Below are 18,049 nucleotides of genomic sequence, written 5' to 3' on the forward strand. Positions count from 1 at the left end.
TTAGCAATCAAGTTTTAATAGTATTTGACACTTCCCCACCTTGTACTGGCAGAAGCTGTCTCTCTGAGGAGAGACGCCATGAGAGGGAAAGTCAGCCTCCGACAGAGAAATAGGTGGCGTCCGAAAGTTCTTTTGTGAGTTTGATGGTTGTGGCTCAGAACACATTTTCCCTTGAAAAGAATGGTGTTCAGTGTCCTGTGCTATGTCACATAAAAGGCAATTTAGTCCATTTCATCGATTAAGGGGCTTTGGTTGCAAATACTAGAAACTAACTCAGGCTAATTTAAGCCAAAAGGAATCTACTGGAAGGATATGGGGAGCTGCGAATCGGTGGGAAGGTTGAGGGACCAGACTTTCCAAGAGGCAGACCCAGAGTGCTACAAAGCAGGACCCACAGTAATAACCACCTCTGTAATGTCTCGTTACCCTGATTACCCAAATCCTGGTCCTTCCTGTGATTCTCCACTTGGGCAAATGGTACCTCCACTGGTCTGGATCCTCTGGCCAACGTGTTGGAATTATCCTCGACTCTCCTGCTTCTCTCTCACTCCATGTCCAGTCCTTCAGCAAACCCGGTTAGCTCTACCTTCTTAATACATCTGCAATCTGACTGTTTCCCAAAGCCCAAAAGCCCACAGTTACAGGCTTGGTTCCAGGTGTATCGTTTCTCATGTGAAATATTGCCATTGCGTCCTCACTGGTCTCCTGGCCTTCCCCTTCCTCCCTGGGTGGAGAGATAGTCTGTACTTCACTGAGCGGCCAGAGGGATTATGATAAAACCTAAGCCAGATCATGTCACTTCCTCCAAGAATGTCACATGTCTTAGTAAATGGCTTGGTCTGTTTTGATTCGGCTCCTGCCTTCTCGCCAGCCACCACTCCCCTCCACCCTTCTGCTCCAGCCACGCTGACCTCCTTCTCACTGTCCTCAGATACCTACCGGTTCCTCAGATATACCTGCCTCAGGGCCTCTGCACTGTTCTTCCTTCTGCTTCTTGTCGAGTTTCGCCTTCTGCTCTCGTCAGAGCTTCTCTGCTCAAATATAGTTTCCTTAGCGAGGTCTTCTCTGACCTCCCTCTAAAGGAGACGTCATTTTCCCCCCATTCCTGTCATACTCGTTTTCCTTCTCCCTACTTTATTTTTCTTGGTGGCCTTATCGCCACCCGATATTATGTAAGACACTGATGTATCTGATAGTCTAACTCCCTCTCCTAGGGTTTAAGTACTTGAACTCGTTTCCTTCAATTCCATGTCCTCACGCTGGCACCTGTTAGGCGCTCACTAAATATTTTTTTGGCCTGAAGGAATGAGTGAATGCTTGGATGAATCTGGAACAGGTTCATGATGGGGACAGTCTAATGAGTCATTCCTCTCCCAGTGGAAGGAATGAACCCCAATAATTTTTTCTTTTAATCATTAAATTTCAGGGAGAAGCTTCTGATGAGTATAGGTTGGCTAATAGGCCCATATCTCTGCTAAAGAAGAAAAAGACGAAAGCCCCACAAGCTTGCACCCAAAGGTGAGGGACACTTCCCGAAAGGGAAGCTGCTGCTTGTGTTCAACAAATAGTAACAGATCCTTGACTGAGAGGTGAGGGAGCTCTACTCACCAACCTGTGAATTAGTGCATCGAAATGAAGTAACTTCTTGTCTCTGTTAGAGATCCTTGATGTTTCAGGGAACCAAAAGCTAATCAGAGCTTAGACATACCAGGGTTTGTTTTCCACGCACACCAATCCCAGTCTGTGAGAAGGCAGTTGCTGATATTTGTTCAGGAGCTTACCAGTATTAGAACTTGGGTGGCATTTCTGGCCTCCTCTAGACCTTTCCCTCATGGTCACAATATGGCTGCCGTACATCCAGGCTTCCTGCCTTCACACATCCTTCAAAGGAAGAAAGGGGTGGAGAACAAGTGGCAGAGTGTTTTCTTCAAGTATATCTGTCTAATCACAGAAGGAAGCATCTTTTCTTGGAGCAATCCAAGACTTCCCATTTTCTCTTTTTGGCAAACTGAAGGGCTTAGGATAATGCCCATTTGGTCTTTCCAGTCTCTAGGGAATAAGAGTTAGGTAGTGAGAAGGGTGTTGGCCATGCTTTTAGGTTGTCAACCAATGGTGACTGCTCAAGATCATACAACTAGAGGGCAGAGGAATTAATCTGAGTTTTGTCTGATGCCAAAATCTATCTCTTAGACACTAGCTTTCATTGCCTCTTGGAAGGAAGGGTTGGTTTTTCCTTTTCATTTTGCTTTGCATGTTTTTAGACACTGTTTGGGCAGCTAGACACAAAGAGCCATATATTGCATGATTCTGTTGATATGAAATACCCAGAATCTGGCAAATCTATAGAGATAGAAAAAAAAAACTACTGGTTGCCAGAGGATTGTAGGGAATAAAGTGGTGGTGACTGCTAAGGGGTATGAGATTTTATTTTTGTGTGTGAGGGGTGTGATGAAGATATTCTGACATTTGATGATGATGATCACGTGACTATGAATATACTAAAGATCACTGGATTGTACACTTTGAAATAGTGAACTGTGTGTGGATTACGATAAAGCTGTTATTTTTTTAAAAAGGCAAATGCTAGACATATTCTATAATTTTCGTAACCCCTTACATTTAAACATATACCAGGAGCTTCAAAAAAAAAGTCAGTGTCCCAGGCCTCCCTGTCCCCTCGGAAGTCTTGGGCACATGCACTCCTGATCAGCTTCCCGGGTCCAACCCGCCCATTAACTTCCCGCGCCCTCCCTTTGCAGATCAGCACTCATTTTCTCTCGTTTCTTTTAAGTCTCCTTTCTAGGTATTTTTCCATATGTACTCACATACGAAAAACAATTTATTTCCCGTGAACTCTCACGACCTCATTAAATTGCAAATTCCAGGACAGTACTTGACATGGTAGCTAATATTGTTTCTATGTAGTAGTTGCTCATGTGTTGCTAAGCGGAGAGCCTGGTTATAACAATATTTGAGGAGGAGAAGCTCCATGGCACTCTGAGGCTGTCTGCTTCAGGGCGGAGGGTCTCAGCCCAGGCTGTGCTTTAGAAGCCCTGGGCAGCTTTTCCAGTGCTGATGCCTGGATCCCAAGCCCAGAGATTCTGATTCCACTGGGATGGAGTGAAGGCACTTGAGCTCCCTGGCAGATTCTAATATACAGCAAGAACTAGAACAGTGGTTTTCGACTGAGAGAGATCCTCCACTTCTCCAAGGCACATTGGGCAATGGCTGGAGACACTTTGGCTGTCAAAACTTGGGAAGAGGTGTGTGTGCTACTTGCATCTAGTGGGTAGAGACCAGAGATGCTGCTAAATATCCCCCAATGCCTAGGACAGCCCTTCACAATAAAGAATCACCTGGCCCCAAATGTCAGTAGTGCCGAGGTAGAGAAATCTTGGATTAGAGGAAGCAGAGAAGACCGGCCAACTGCATCTTCAGACTTTGTGGGCAGGTGGTGGCAGGCTGGAGGTAGATATGCATGTACTTTGTACCCAGCTGGCCAAGCGGGTCACCGGGAGTCACAGCTACGGTTCAACATGACCTTGAGTTTGATCTCCTCACGCGTTCCATGGATCTAGACCACCTTTGTTGGTATGCTCATCTGCAAGCAAAACAGGAGGCAGTGTGTTAAAATCCTTGTTATCTTTACAGACGTTCCACAGCGAAAAGCCATCAACTGTCAGCCACGATGAGCAAATGCCTATTCATGTTCAAAATGAAAAACTTTTGACAATTACCATGTGTCTTTATTCCTTCTGCGTGCTTGCAGAATTATTGCTTTCATTATGGAGCAAAACTTGGGCCACAGCGTCACACTCCAGAAAACAGCACACCGTTATTTGTGATAAGGACAGAATGGTAGATAAAAACAAACACGAATAAGCTCAGGAGAAAAGTCTTTGGGGACTGGAGTGAACACCCGAATCAAGTGCAAGCCACCGAAGGGGCAAGCATCCTCCTATACATATACTTTGGGGCAAACGTTGCCTGGGTGGATTTTTGTTTGTTTGTTTAAAACCAGTCACTTGATATGTTCTCATAAGCTACGTGAGAGATCGGTATCATGGATAATAAAAACAAAATGACAGGCAGGTAAATTTAGTTGCTGTTTAAGAAATCTGGTAAGGTATTCTCAATAGTAGAATGGTAAGGGAATCACATAATTGAAAGAGCTGAAAACAGCATTAGCACCATGTAAGAAGAGCATGTAAGGAGAGCAAGGAAATTAGCCATGGCACGAGGAATGGCGTTCACATAAGGCCAAGCTCCCTTCACGGAGTACGATCGTCCACTATAGAAGCCAGACGGTCTAGCCCAGTGGTTTTCGACCTAGGCTGCACGAGAGACTCCCCTGGACAGCATTAAAGGCTACTGATGCCCAGGTGATACTCCAGACCAGTACGATCTGAATCTCTGGGGTTGGACCAGGTAGCAGTGTGTTTTAAAGCTTCCCAAAGGGTTCCAATGGACAGCCATGTGTGAGACCCACCCGTAAATACTTCCTGTCTCTTCCTATTGTGGTACAGGGGCGGCTTCCTGGCTTGGCTCGTATCATGCTCTGTTGCACTTGAATCTTGAGGGCTATTGAGATACTTCATTTAGAATGTATTTGTGGACAGAGTTGTGAGCCCAATGGCAGCAAAGCCCGGCAGCCACAGTGGCCATGGTACTTAAGGGTAGTATCTTCATGAGAATATCCCTGTGAAGTGACCTTGAAGTGGTTCCTCTGACATGGCTCACTTGGTTTCTACTCCGTTTTCAGCCTTCTTCTCTCAGTTTAGGGGACTTCCTGATTTCCTGCCAATAAATTGTCTTTCTGCTAAGTTAACTAGACTTGGTTTCTGTTGCTTGCAGCCAAAGAATCTGATGGGTATATTTATTGAATGTTTTCTTTTTTTAATTGACAGATTAAAAACAATATGTTTTAGCTTCATCCCAAGTAATGATATCCATGAAATCCTTTTAACATGTTAGTTATGTTTTTCTAAATATGCATTGAAATAAACACTAATTATTAAAGTAAAACATCCCTGTACTGCCTAAAACTGTCTTGCATCCACTGGTTCATGTATTGCCCTTTGGGAAAGGCTGAGTTACGATTCTTTTATTGCAGTTAATAGAAAGCAGATCTGAGTAGTTTAAGCCAAAATAAGAAATTTATTGGGGTTTCCCATAAAGTCAAGGAAGCAACCATGGGTATAGCAGCCCCTGGGCAGCTGGGGACTTAGGGTTCAACTCTTTTTTCTCAAGTGCTCCTGGTAATGGGGCTTAATTCCAACATCTGCAGTTGAAACTGGCAAATGTTTGGGAGAAAGAGGTTCAGCTGTGGCCAGGAAAGGAAGGTTGTGAAATGTAGACATGCCAGGGGCCCTGGTCCATGTCTAGGGGCAGTCCCCAGGGTCAGGTCATGGATTTGAGCAAGAAAACCTCCGGAAAAGGTACCTTTTATATTACAGGGAAATACTGATGAACTGGGATAGGCTATAAATCAGGCAGGGTACATTCATTTGAAAGTGACAACACCGATCCCCCAAACTGACCTAAGCAAGAAAAGGGCTTTCTTGACTCAGGAAACTGGAATGAGAGCCAGCCTGAGTCATTGCTGGATCCAGGGCCCAAACGATGATGTCAGGACTTAGTCCCCCCAGCCTCCCACCCGTGTTGGCGTTGTTCTCAGACGGTTTTCTTCACCTGGCAGCCCAGCAGTTCTGGGGGCACTTGCCATCTTTAGAGAAAGTGGTCTCAGTGCCAGGAGGAGCTCTCTTCAGTAGTTTCAGCAACAGTCCTAGGAGAGATTCCCAGTGGTCAGGCAGAAGTACTGTGCCCATCGATAAACCAATCAGTGTCCCTGGAGGCTTGAACTACACTGAGTGGCCAGGCTTGAGTTGAATGCCCACTTTGGGTGGGGTCAATTCCTGTCACACCACACGAGCTGAGATCATGGGTGAGCTGGTAAGTATTTAATACCTGGCTCTGAGGATAGGGAGCAGGGGACATTTCCACGTGCAAATACTCCTACCATGGAAGATTTCCAATGACCTGCATAAAATAAGACAAGGGAGAGGTGGCTGAGAACAAGGGAGAGGTGATTCCTCAAAGAAAATCATTCTAGCACCAGCATCAGGGGAGTGGAAGACAGACATGGGGCCGGCAAAGCCAACAGATACCGCCTGCAGCACATGCAAAAGAACTTCAATTTATTTGGTTAAATACCTATCGAGTGTCTATTTCTTCAAAAGTGCTAGGAAGTAGGTTCTAGCCGAGAATTCACTGATCCTTCACCAAATGTTTATTACCTACCGAGGACAGAGCCTGTCTCAATTGTGGGACACAGAGATGAACTCATTACCTAGTGTGGGAAGCTGATATAAGAGCTTGTAAGACATGTAGTAAGTGTTCTAATAGGGGAAAGATCTTAGGGAAGCAGGCAACTTAATTTGGGAGGGGAGGACGAGGAAAAGTTTCACAGAGCAGGACTTAGATTTTGCATAGTCATGGGGGTGTAAGATACCTCTTAAGGGGTTTCAGATGAGAGCAGGTGGTAGAGGGGAGGGAGGCCGTCTGGGGCTAGATTTTGCAGAATGGTGAAGATGTTGGATTCCATCCTGCTGGTATTGAGAGAGCAATTACAGTGTTTCGAGCAGGGAAAAGGGTCATGATCAGATTGGCATTTTACAATGGTCTCTCGGGCAGCTGTGTGGAGGACAGATTCTAGGGGAGGGAAATTGAAAGCAGGGAGAAAAGTAGGACCCCAAGCGAGAGAAGGTGGGAGAAGCAAGGAAGTGGAATGCAATGAACATGGTGGCCGACAGCGTGGGAGGGCGAGGCGAATCCGCAAGGAGGCTCACCGTTCTGGTTTAAAAGTAGCGTCATCTGATTGGGAAGGACGGGCTTATACATAGGACAGAAACTTAAAACCAACATGCCAAGGCAACAAGGGCCTAGAAGTAAAAAGGGCCTCACTGCTTTAATACAAACACAAACAACTGGTGATCAAGAAGAGTGATTACTATTTGTTGGCACAATTTGAGAAAATCTCATGAAAGAGGTAGAACAGGGTGAGGTCTAACTAGGAGAGGTTGCATTTCCCAGAGTGCGATGCAGGTCATGTACTCCCTCCTCTAATGTCTGGGTCCAGGGCTCAAATGACAATGCCGAGATTCTGACTCTCTTCCCCTCCCTCCCTCTCTCTTTTCCTCTGTGTGGCTTCATTCCCAAACAGGCACAGACCTCCTTTCTTTAGAGAGAAAAAAACCAAGTTCTCCTTTTTCTGGGGAAAAGAGATCTAAGATTTCAATTTTTGAGATTGTTGCAAGTTTGAAAAGACATTTTTTCTAGTCTTCACATTTGAGAAATAATTTGGCTGGGTATGGAATTCTTGGTTGAAAAGAAACACATTAGTGTTTTGAAGAAACATCTTACCATTTCTAGCATAGCTGTTGTGATATGTGAGGATGCTTTCACATAGCTTTTTAAGAATCTCTGGAAAATATTTAGGATCTCAGATTTTATGATGATATAACTTGGGGTGGAACTTTTTTCACTTACTGAGGTGGGGAAGTGAAGAGTTCTTGAAGCTGGAATTCTTCAGTTTTGGGAAATTTTCTTGAATAATTTTTTTGTGTTATTTCCCCCTTTTTATTATTGTTATTTTCTAAAACTTCTATTGTTTGATGTTGTATCTTTAATTTTCTTCTTAATATTTTCTCTCCATTGTTCATCTTTTTTCTTTTGTTCTATTTTCTGGGAGAGTTCTTGCCATCATCTTACCAACTATCTTTTGAATTTTTAATGGCTGCACTATATCTTTTAATTCCAAAACCTACTTATTTTTCTCCGACTTTCCTTTTTATGCATTTTATTTATAAATGCTACAGCCCTCTCTCCAAAGATATTTCAATATTTTCGACATTTTTTGTTGCATGCTACGTTCTTTGTTTCCTTGGTGTTCTTTTCCCCTCTGTTTTCATCTCTAATTTTTATCTTAGAGGTTTTGATCAAATAAGTGGTGATGTTCGGATATCCATTTGTATTCTGAAGTGAGGCACTAACAGTAGACTCAGTAATGTATGTCTGAGTTTGATTGTATTCACTGTTGGGCCTCTGAGTGGGGGCAATGGGCAATGACTTGCCTGTGTCATTGAAAGATCCCAAAATATCAGTATCTGTAGGTTTTTTGTTTTTTGTTTTTGCTCTTAGACAGACTAGTTTTTTTTTTCCCCCCAGAGAGAAAACAGTAAATCTTCCACTTAGGAAGGAGGTGAGTATTGATTGACTGGGTAGTCCAGACTGGGACTGAGCAGATAAAGAATGGAGAGGGTCTCCTTGTCAGTGTGGCTGCTCGTATAAGAAAGAGGCCTCACCCTCACCCCCTCTTCTGTCTGGCATCCTCCAGTCCAGGGCCTTCGAACTCAAGCCCGCAGAAACTTTTCTCTCTGCAGGAGGAGGGTGGGGGAGGGAATCCTTAGAATTTTCCTGTCTTCATTGCAGTTCTGCATTCCTGACTTCAGGAGTAACTGGTACCCACTGGTTTTGAAGCTCTCCAGGGTTCTAGAGCTTGAATTGGCTTTGTTTGACTTCTCACCACCCAATCCTGGGATGATGGGAAAAGACTGGAACCTCAGTCACTGACCACTTGTTCATCCACATTCTATCTTTTCACATTTGGCTGACATTTCTCTCCTGTCGTTGCCTATTCTCCCATTCTCTTAGTCCTTGTGAATTTATAACCCTTTAATCCCTTTACTGTCATTATACTGGGGTTTTGAGAAGGAGTAAAGATAAATGGATGAATTCAACCTACCTTTTTAAACCAGAATTCCTTTAATATACTTTCTATTCATTTTTAATGTGTCCACCCATCCCATCTCTCTTTACTGCTTATCCGGACTGGTCAGACACCTTGATTGAGCTGTCCTTGATAACTTTCTTTGAGTCTTTTCCCGTAGAACATTCCATACGGTCAGAATTCATGAGCACTGAGGTCAGTCCTCCAATTGTACCCTAAGACCAGCTTTTGAAGAACAACTCGTTCCTTGTAACTGCTGCCTGTCATGTCCTCACCTCTCTCTTTTCTAATGAGAAGGAGGAAATGGGGCAAGATGGAAGGTACTGTATAGATCTTTGCGACAAATTCTACAGTCTTCAAAAAAAATGCAAATAGGAGGCCAACATGGTTTTCCATTTTGTGGTTTCATTATATATTTTGAAAGGCTTTTAATTTTTTTTTCTGATAAAGCCTTTTGAAAAATACTCATTCTAAAAATTACCCTGACAGTGCAGAGGATCAACATAAACGTCTCAAGTCTCTCTCACTTCTAATCCTGTGCCTCACCTCTTATAGATTTGGTGTGTATCCTGCCATACCTTTAAATCATGCTTGTACTAGCATGTGATCACCCATTTATTCATTTAACCAACCAATGGTTTTTGAGTCTCTGTTATGTGCCAGGTACTGATGTAGAGATGTAGGTAAACAAGACAGGCCAAATTATGTCCCTTATGGGGATATACATACTACAGGCTATGTAAAGCTTTAAACATTCAACACATGTGCACCCCACATCAACACACACATACTCACATGCTCACACTCACTGGCCATTTTATACACAATGCTCTGTACGCTACTTTTCTTTTCACTTATTATCTAGTATATCTTTCCATAGTAGTGTTGTGGATCTTCTTTACTATTTTTAATATAAAATAAAATGAATGGCATTTCATTATATGAATGCATCTCTTATCTATTCTTCTAATAATGATCATTTAGATTATTTCCAATATTCTGCTGTTATAGATAATCTATTAAGCATGGTTTGTTCAAATATTCTCCTATTTCTTGACCTTGAGATGTTTCCAGTTTTCTATTTAAAATTTTTTTGTTGTACAAACAACTTTGCAAAATCAATTTAGTACATTTAACTTTGTCTTCCTGTGCAAGAATATAATATATATGTTCCTATAAGGATAATATTGAGGTCAAACGAAATGGCATTGTATGTTTTGAAAGCTATCGCCAAATTGCCCTAAAAAAAAAAAAAATTTGAAGTTATACTCCTACCAGCCATGAAGGAATGTGCTTGCTTCTGAAAAAGGTGTTTTTGATGTGTACTCTGATTTTTAAAAAAATCTTTCCATATTGCATTTCTCTAGTTAATTGAAATTTGACTGTCGCAGAATAGTTACTTTCCGATGCTGCTCGATTTACACCATCTGAAATTTCTTCTCTCATGGCACTTACTATTCTCTTAAAGCAATGTGGACTTTGAAAACTTATTTCTCCTCCCTAGATCTTGAACAAACAAGCTAAAGAATTTTGGTCTCAGACTTATATTTGAGGTAGTCATTTAATGAAAAAAAAATTAAGAAAATCTTCAAACTATACACCTATGTATTGTCCCAACCGGGACAATTTTAATCGGTAACAAGACATTATCCTTCAGTCCATATTTAAAAAAGCAAAGCATATCTTATGTATAAAGTCATCTCTATCCACTATCTCCGTAAGCCTTTTCAAAGAATTCTAGGCAGGTTGCGGTGTGATTTGATTATAAATGAATGTGCATCACTGGACATGAAAACCGGAGACATCTATTTCTGATGAGTAGGATAGGCGATGTCCAACATCATGATGTTAATGACGGTCACTTACGGTGACTTCCAGAAGTTATCCCCAATTACCTACCTTCATTTTGGATAAGATATTTTCTGTAGGATTGCTCAAATTGCATCCTTGCTCCTTTAATCTATTTCTCTCTAAGCGCATGCAAATTGTGCTTGACTTAACCAAGCAGCTCTACTTTAATTTGTTGGCACGATGTGATGCGTAACCAAAATGGATTTTTTTTAGGCTCATCAAATGTCTATGCTATATGGTTCAAAAGCAGAGTGACCTTTACAACTTGCACTGTGCATGGCAAATCTAAAATTTGAGCCCAAGATTGGAAATTCTCACAGTATTTTCCTTTCGTTAGAGGAGAAAACAATTCAGCTGGACACATGCACTAAAATTAGATTCTTAAATAAACAGCCCAGGTCTTAATAATTCATGCAAAGACACAGGGAAAAAAATGAGGAAAATAATTGAGCAATGGCAGGCAAATATCATGTCATTGTGCATTGCCTAGAACTAATCATCAGTACTGTATATCTCTAATATACAGGTTTATTAATGAAACAAAAAGGCATCTACTATGGATAAATAATACATCATATGGAACTCACACATTCTATGGATAATAGAGATCAGTGACACCTATCAATTCATTTTAAATCAGGCCATGCGTATTTTGCTCAGTCTGCAGTTTGTCAATCTCCGCTTTCTACTTAATAGATGTCGTGGTTTGCTGTTTTGTTTTTTTTTTTTTTTAAATGCACCAGTCAGGAACTAGGTGAAATATAAAAGTAATTACAAAACATCAGCAAGACTAACTCTGCCTCATAAAGGCAGCCTAAACAGTGCTATATTTGTACACTTATCAGAACTAACATGGGCTCAGCTTAGAGATTTAGTGAAAGAATTCAGCCCTGCCATTAAAGAATGAAGACATTTTGCAAATTTCCTTTTTTAAAAAAAAGAATTCTACAAACCTATTAGGATATTTATGACTGCGGATGAAGAAAAATTCATACCATCAGCACGAAGGGTTGTCAGGGAAGTTACGGGAAGCCAGGGGTCGGGGCGGGGGCAGGGAAGAAAGACATGATCCAAACTGCAAAACTGGATTGAGTAGAGGTTTCTAAAAAAAACAAAACAAAACAAAAAATAATTAGTGGTGTAACACAGACGTCATTAGCTTTAGTAATGTCTATGACAAATAAATAACAGTTGAAAACAATAAAACTCCTGGTAATGTACTGTGTTGTAATATTGATGGCAGCATGTGGGGAGCCTCTGACAGCTGTTTAACAGATGTGGCAATTAGCAAACCTTATGGTCACGCCTGTAAAATTATTATGCAACACGTTCTCCAGCAAAATTAGATGGCTTCCTCCTTTGTGTGGCTTTATCCTCATGGAGAGTTAGTCAGTCGAATGCTCCATTGGAGCTATGTCGTTAGCTGCTATTGCCTAAGCCACATATGTGTGTGTGTGTGTGTGTGTGTGTGTGTGTGGAGAGTTAGTCAGTCGAATGCTCCATTTGAGCTATGTCGTTAGCTGCTATTGCCTAAGCTACATATGTGTGTGTGTGTGTGTGTGTGTGTGCATATATACACAGATACATTTTTTGATATCTTCTGAAAGATTTAGAGAAATTCAGAATTTAAACAAGAACAATATCAATTCAGCTATGTAGCAGATACTTCAATTATAATCGCTAATGGACAAATTGAGAGATAAAAAGACTTTTCTATCATGTTGAAATTCAATGAACAGTTTTCAATTAGGCTTAGGATATAAAAGGAAAAAAGAAAGCGACTTTTCCTTGATGTTAACATTGCTGAGAAAGATGAGAGGAACTTTGCTTTTTCATTATACTGAAGAGATGCATATAATGCCGCATATTTAAATTATAAATCAGGTCGCTATCTGCCAACTGAAAGCAATATCAATTAGAACTTAGGTGGATTAAGCTTTAAAATGCCTTATATTTAATGACAAAAGTATGACTGTTAATCTCTGCAGCCATCAAAGGGATAATTTAAGGCAGCAAGAAATCAGAGAATGATGTCACAAAAATAGGCCCTTGCAGCTTTTTTGGATAGTATTATCGTAATTAATGTACTTCGAATGACTTTTTTGTGGGTTATGGGCTTTCACAAAAGCATTTATTGCGGGCATAAAATATAAAACTCTAAAGAGTGGGTTTGACTAAGGTTGACTGGAGGGTCCTTACCCTTTCTGCTACAGTAATTCCTGTAAAATAATAGTTTCATTTACAGGCGCAATTTATAATGTTGAATTTATGCCAGTTCATCTGATATAAATCATGGTAATAGCATGATCTATTGTATGTCACTTGAGCGAATGCAAATTAAATATCGTTAAATTAAAGAAAAACTGTTAAAATAACATTAGGTTGTAACTATAGCTGCTGGAATAAAGGAAATGTGGGGTTAAGGATGAAGTTTCACTACTGTAGATCTTGATCTGATACTGGAATATGCAAATATACATACGCGAATGAATAAATATACATACGCAAATGAATAAATTAGAAAATGGGGCCGTGGAGTTAGGGACAAAGTCACGAATACACTCCAGCATTTATTTTAATTTCTAACACCAACTATAAAAATTAAACAGCAGTTTTTTTGTTGGGGTTTGCTTCTTGCCATTCTTTAATGTCTCAGTCGGCAATTGGGAAAGAAGTTTCTTTTTAAATTACTCGGTGATTTTTTTTTCTTTTGATTCATGGTTTTTTTTCTTTTTTTTTTTCCTTTTCCAGGAACACTTTCAACAAAGCTATTGTTTATTTACTTCTCCAGATCCCAGCACCTCCCTGCCAAAGGGCCTAGAGAGCAAAGTGGGATTAGTTGGTTAGACAGTTTCTGTTGATTCTTTTCATTGCTTCTACAGTGATACGTTGTGAGACCAAATTAGCAGAGTTGATTACAGCTTCAGTTCTTGAAAGTGGTTCTGGAAAGCCTGGGTCATTAATAAATGGGAGTCATTAAAATGCATCTATCAGACAAATCTCCTTCTTCCCCACAAATCAGAATTCTCTTTATTGCATTTCAGAAGTTGATTACAACTCATTTTCAAAACCAACCAGAGCCGTTGTGCTAAGATAAATGGGGGGAGGAAGATGCAGGGGAGGAGAGAGGGAAGGGGGCTAAGACAGAACAGGGGTACAGGCAATATTATTTCTCTTTACATAGAAAAAATATACGTATAAATTGTACCAACAGTGGATCATACTTGGTAACGAATAAGTTGGGATTTTGGCATGTGTGCGTGTGTGTGTGTGCGCGTGTGTGCGTGGTGTGCTCTATTTCACGTGGAACCTAGCACATTGTCAGAACTCAATAAATGTTGATGGATGACAGGGTGACATAGCCATTATAACATCAATTAATTTGCTGTCAAGAAAAAGTGGGCCCTTCAAATTATCCAGCCATAATTGCCTTGGCTTTGCTAACTTTTTCCTTCCATAACAGGTTATGTGAATAGTTATCAACACGTATGCCTCAGAACTATTCAATAAAAGGCTGCAATTTTTTTCCCCTACACGCCATGATGAGAAAGAAAAAAGATATAATTTATCGTGGTGACTGGTTATCTGCTAAGATGTGAATATGTGGTTATTCTGATTGACCAAGGAAGCAGTGTGGAGGATGTAAGAAAGGATCCTTGCCATGGTGATGGATAAACTGCATTTGAAGATGAGCTATAAAGCTGACATTTATTAAGCACGTGGCTTATTATGTGCCAGGCATGTACTAACTGGGGCCAAGGAGTTGAGGCCCTCACTATTGGTGCAAAATTAGGGGAGAACACCTCCGAAAACTCAGTAATCAAGATAACTTATATTTTAAGGCAGCATTTAAAAAAATTAACATAAATATCCATAATGAACAAAATATCAAAATTTTAAATAAAGACAGGATCATTAACAGTGTCTTATGAAGTCCTGTTGGAACCTGAAGCAGTAGAAAAAATGTGCATTCCTATATGCATGCATTTATGTATTTTTTTAATGATTAGTATTTTTCCAGAACATTAGAGAAGTTGAAAAAAGTACTGAAAATTGACAAGTTGGTATATTAAAGCATAACGTTATTTTAAGTATTTTATATTTACCCCAAACAGAATTGATTATAATTTTTCTTTTCTGGCTTTAATGGAAGCAAAATCATCATTAATATTTTCAAAATCTAATTCTGAAAAAAAATTAACCATTAAAAAATACATAAAAGCATGCATGTGGAGACACACGTTTTCTCTTTTGCCTCAGGCTCCAATGTGGATTCACACAGCCCAGATCCTAATTTTATGAAAAATTTTGATATTTTGCTCATCGTGGCTTTTTTCCCCCATTAATTTTGATTTTTAAAAAATATTGCGACAAAATATGATTTATCTTGATTACTGAGTTTTTTTGGCTGCCCCTTAAATTCTATGCCCAAGGCAAGTGCTTCATGGATCTCACTTAGTCCCAGCCCTAAAGCACTTTACATATTATTCACTAATCGTCCAATATACTCAGAAAGTAGGCCTTAATATTAGGCCTATTTTGCAGATGAGGAAGCTGAGTGGTAGCTGACCTTTTGGTGTCCCCTAGGCATTCACAGTTCCCTGCTATGCCGAAGGCTTTCTGTAGGCTCCTGTGACTCTGTGCCCCAGGCCTTGCTGTGGTGCCCTGTCAGCAGAGGGGTGAATGCCATCCCTGACACATGATAAGCCTCCAGCTTCCTTGCTAGGTGGGGCAGTGCTGAGGCTTGCCCTGGCCGCTTCTCCTGGAGGACCCCTGTGGGGCCGAGCCCTGGTTGTCCCCAGTAGTAAGTAACCTGCTCACTGATGTGTTCCACACTGGCCTGCCTCCCTTCCCTGTCTTCATCTCGCCCAGCGTATTTTTGACAGGTGGAAATGATATGAAGTTGAAATGTCGGCAACCTTAAATAAAGTTTTATTGGCACACAGCCACGCCCATTATTTACATATCATCTGTGGCTGCTTTTGAGCTACAAAGGCAGAGTCAAATAGTTGGGACAGAGATAAAATGGCTTGCAGAGCCAGAAGTATTTAGAAAGCTTTACAGAACAAGCTTGTGAGCCCTGCTTGCCCTTCTTACAAAACTATTTTGTAACTTATTTATTAGGTGGTCTTAGATAAGTTCCTTTACTGACTTCTCTGAGTCTCGGATTTTGTAACTGTAAAACGGGGATAAATAATTGCTCCTTATAGTATTTGTGAAAATTTAACATTTGAGGTAATATTCGCAAAGCTTCTAGCATACAGTTCACCTCCCATAAACATAATTTCCATTTCTACCAAAATAAATTTTATGAAAACATCGTTATCGAAGTTGTCCATTGGCCTGTGAAAGCCCTATTTTGTAACCAGCAGATATTTCTGGTGGGTTGGTCTGGGACAGTGTTTGCATTTCCTAGGTAATGGCGGGCCTAATTGCTTGTTAGCTGCAGATTCTTTTAAAGTTGGGCAAGACATTGGAAAGCAAAGAAAAACAAATGCATAAAAACAAAGCAGCATGGAAAATGTCAGTGAGAAACTGGAATCAATATTCAAAATGCATGCATGTCTCAATTTTTCTTTGTTACTGTGTCACTGTTTTGAAAAGTCTAAATTATGCTTGCAAAAATTTAAAGTATGCATACATATGTATGAAAGTATACAACTTAGCAGGGATGAGACAGACAAGCACAACAGTAGGTTCTGCTTAAAATAAGAGGCAGAAACAAGTAGCAAAATTCATTTCTGTACACTAGTTGAGTGATGGGTCACTCCAGTGGACCCTCCTCAGGGATGTATAAACAGACCAGTGATAAACCTAAAGGTTCTTCCATATTTCTCTTGATTCCATCTCTTTTCTTCCATTCCTAAGGTCCAGGCTGCCTTCATTTCTTTTTAGCATCTGGCTTCCCATCCTGGTCTTCAACTGAGGTGATTTTGCTCACCAGAGGATTTTCTTTCTTTTTTTTTGTCATAGCCAGAAAGGTACTACTGACATCTAGTGGGTACAGGTCAGGGATGGCTATAAAATCCTACAGTGACATGACAGCATCCCCTCTCACCCTCCCCGCTGCCAGTGGGTTCTCAATTCAACAGCCAGACTGATTTTTACTTTCTAAAATGTACATTTGATCATGTCACTTCCTTGCTTAAGAGTCTTTGTTGGGTTCTCATTGCTCGCAGGGTAAGATCTGAATCCTTATTCATGGTTACAAAAACTCACTCGCCTGTTTCTTGTCTACCTTTCCCCTCATCTCTTTCTCCTGCCCACTCCTGTTTTATAAGTGCACTAAGCATCGCTCACCTACGGCATTTTGCATCAACTGTTTCTAAGGCTGAGTCACTTTTCCACAACCTCTTCACTTTTTTTCTGGTCAACACCTCCTCTGAGTGAGTAATATCAAATATTAGCTTACAGTGTAGCTCCCCTTGACAGCAGCTACCATCTCTCCAATATGATGCTTGATCTCTTTTGTTGTTAAATGCTCGATTAGTTTTCTGCATTCCTATTTAGACTTGAAGCTCTCCAAGGGCAGGGATTGTGTCGTCTCTTTCACTATTACACATGCAGTGTCTGGCACTCAGAAGGCTCTCTCAGTAAATATTTGTTGATGAATGGAGTGCTTATGCTAGTTTGTTTATATGGAACAGTCTACTTGGAATGTTGTTAAGACATTTACAAGTGTAGATAGATGTGATAATTCATACTTCTGGGTTGCGATAATACTTATTTGCCATGTAATTATATCAACTGAAAAATGAGGAAAGGAAGTAAAAATCTAAAATGGTAGAATTCGAGAAATGTGAATTGATAGGCTGTTCTAGTTCCTTTGGAGAGAATGGAAGAATACTGGTTAATTTAATAATAATATTTTAAAAATAAACTAACTTTAAGAATCTCTAGTCTATGGCCATGCCATCCTGAACAAGCCCGATTGTCTGACCTCGGAAGCTAAGCAGGGTCCAGTCTGGTTAGTACTAGGATGGGAGACCACCTAGGAAGACCAGGTGCTGTAGGCCTAAAAAATAAGGGATTGTAAGCTGACGAGGTCCTTGCAATCTGTGAGGTCAACCAAGGGTTGCCTCGCCTAAAAAAAAAAGAAAAAAAAAAAGAATCTCTAGACAATGGGCAATATAGCTGTCAAGAGCTGCAGGGAACTAAGATTTGACTTTGCAAACTAACAGGTGAGCTTGCCACAGTTTCTTGGATGCTGGCAAGAGACGCGAGACCCTTGGGTCAGAAACAAAGAACTTAATTACTCACAACACAGCAGGCAGCATGAGTTTCATGTTTTTGTCTGTCTCCCCTGACCCCATGTCCCATGTGGGCGATGTGGAGTGGCCTGGGTAGATTCTGCACATACAGTGGGTTTATGTTACAGTTGAGGATCCCTGAGCTTAAGAAACCTCCAAT

The 18,049-nt window shown here is 40.7% G+C and overlaps 1 pseudogene; it reads left to right on the top strand.

The window, feature by feature from the left end:
- Positions 1 to 17,538: 17,538 nt before the first annotated feature.
- On the top strand, positions 17,539 to 17,655 carry LOC112471306 (annotated as a pseudogene).
- The last annotated feature ends 394 nt before the right edge of the window (positions 17,656 to 18,049 follow it).

Source organism: Pteropus alecto, unplaced genomic scaffold (genome assembly GCF_000325575.1).
Source record: "Pteropus alecto unplaced genomic scaffold, ASM32557v1 scaffold45, whole genome shotgun sequence".
Lineage (NCBI taxonomy): Eukaryota > Metazoa > Chordata > Mammalia > Chiroptera > Pteropodidae > Pteropus > Pteropus alecto.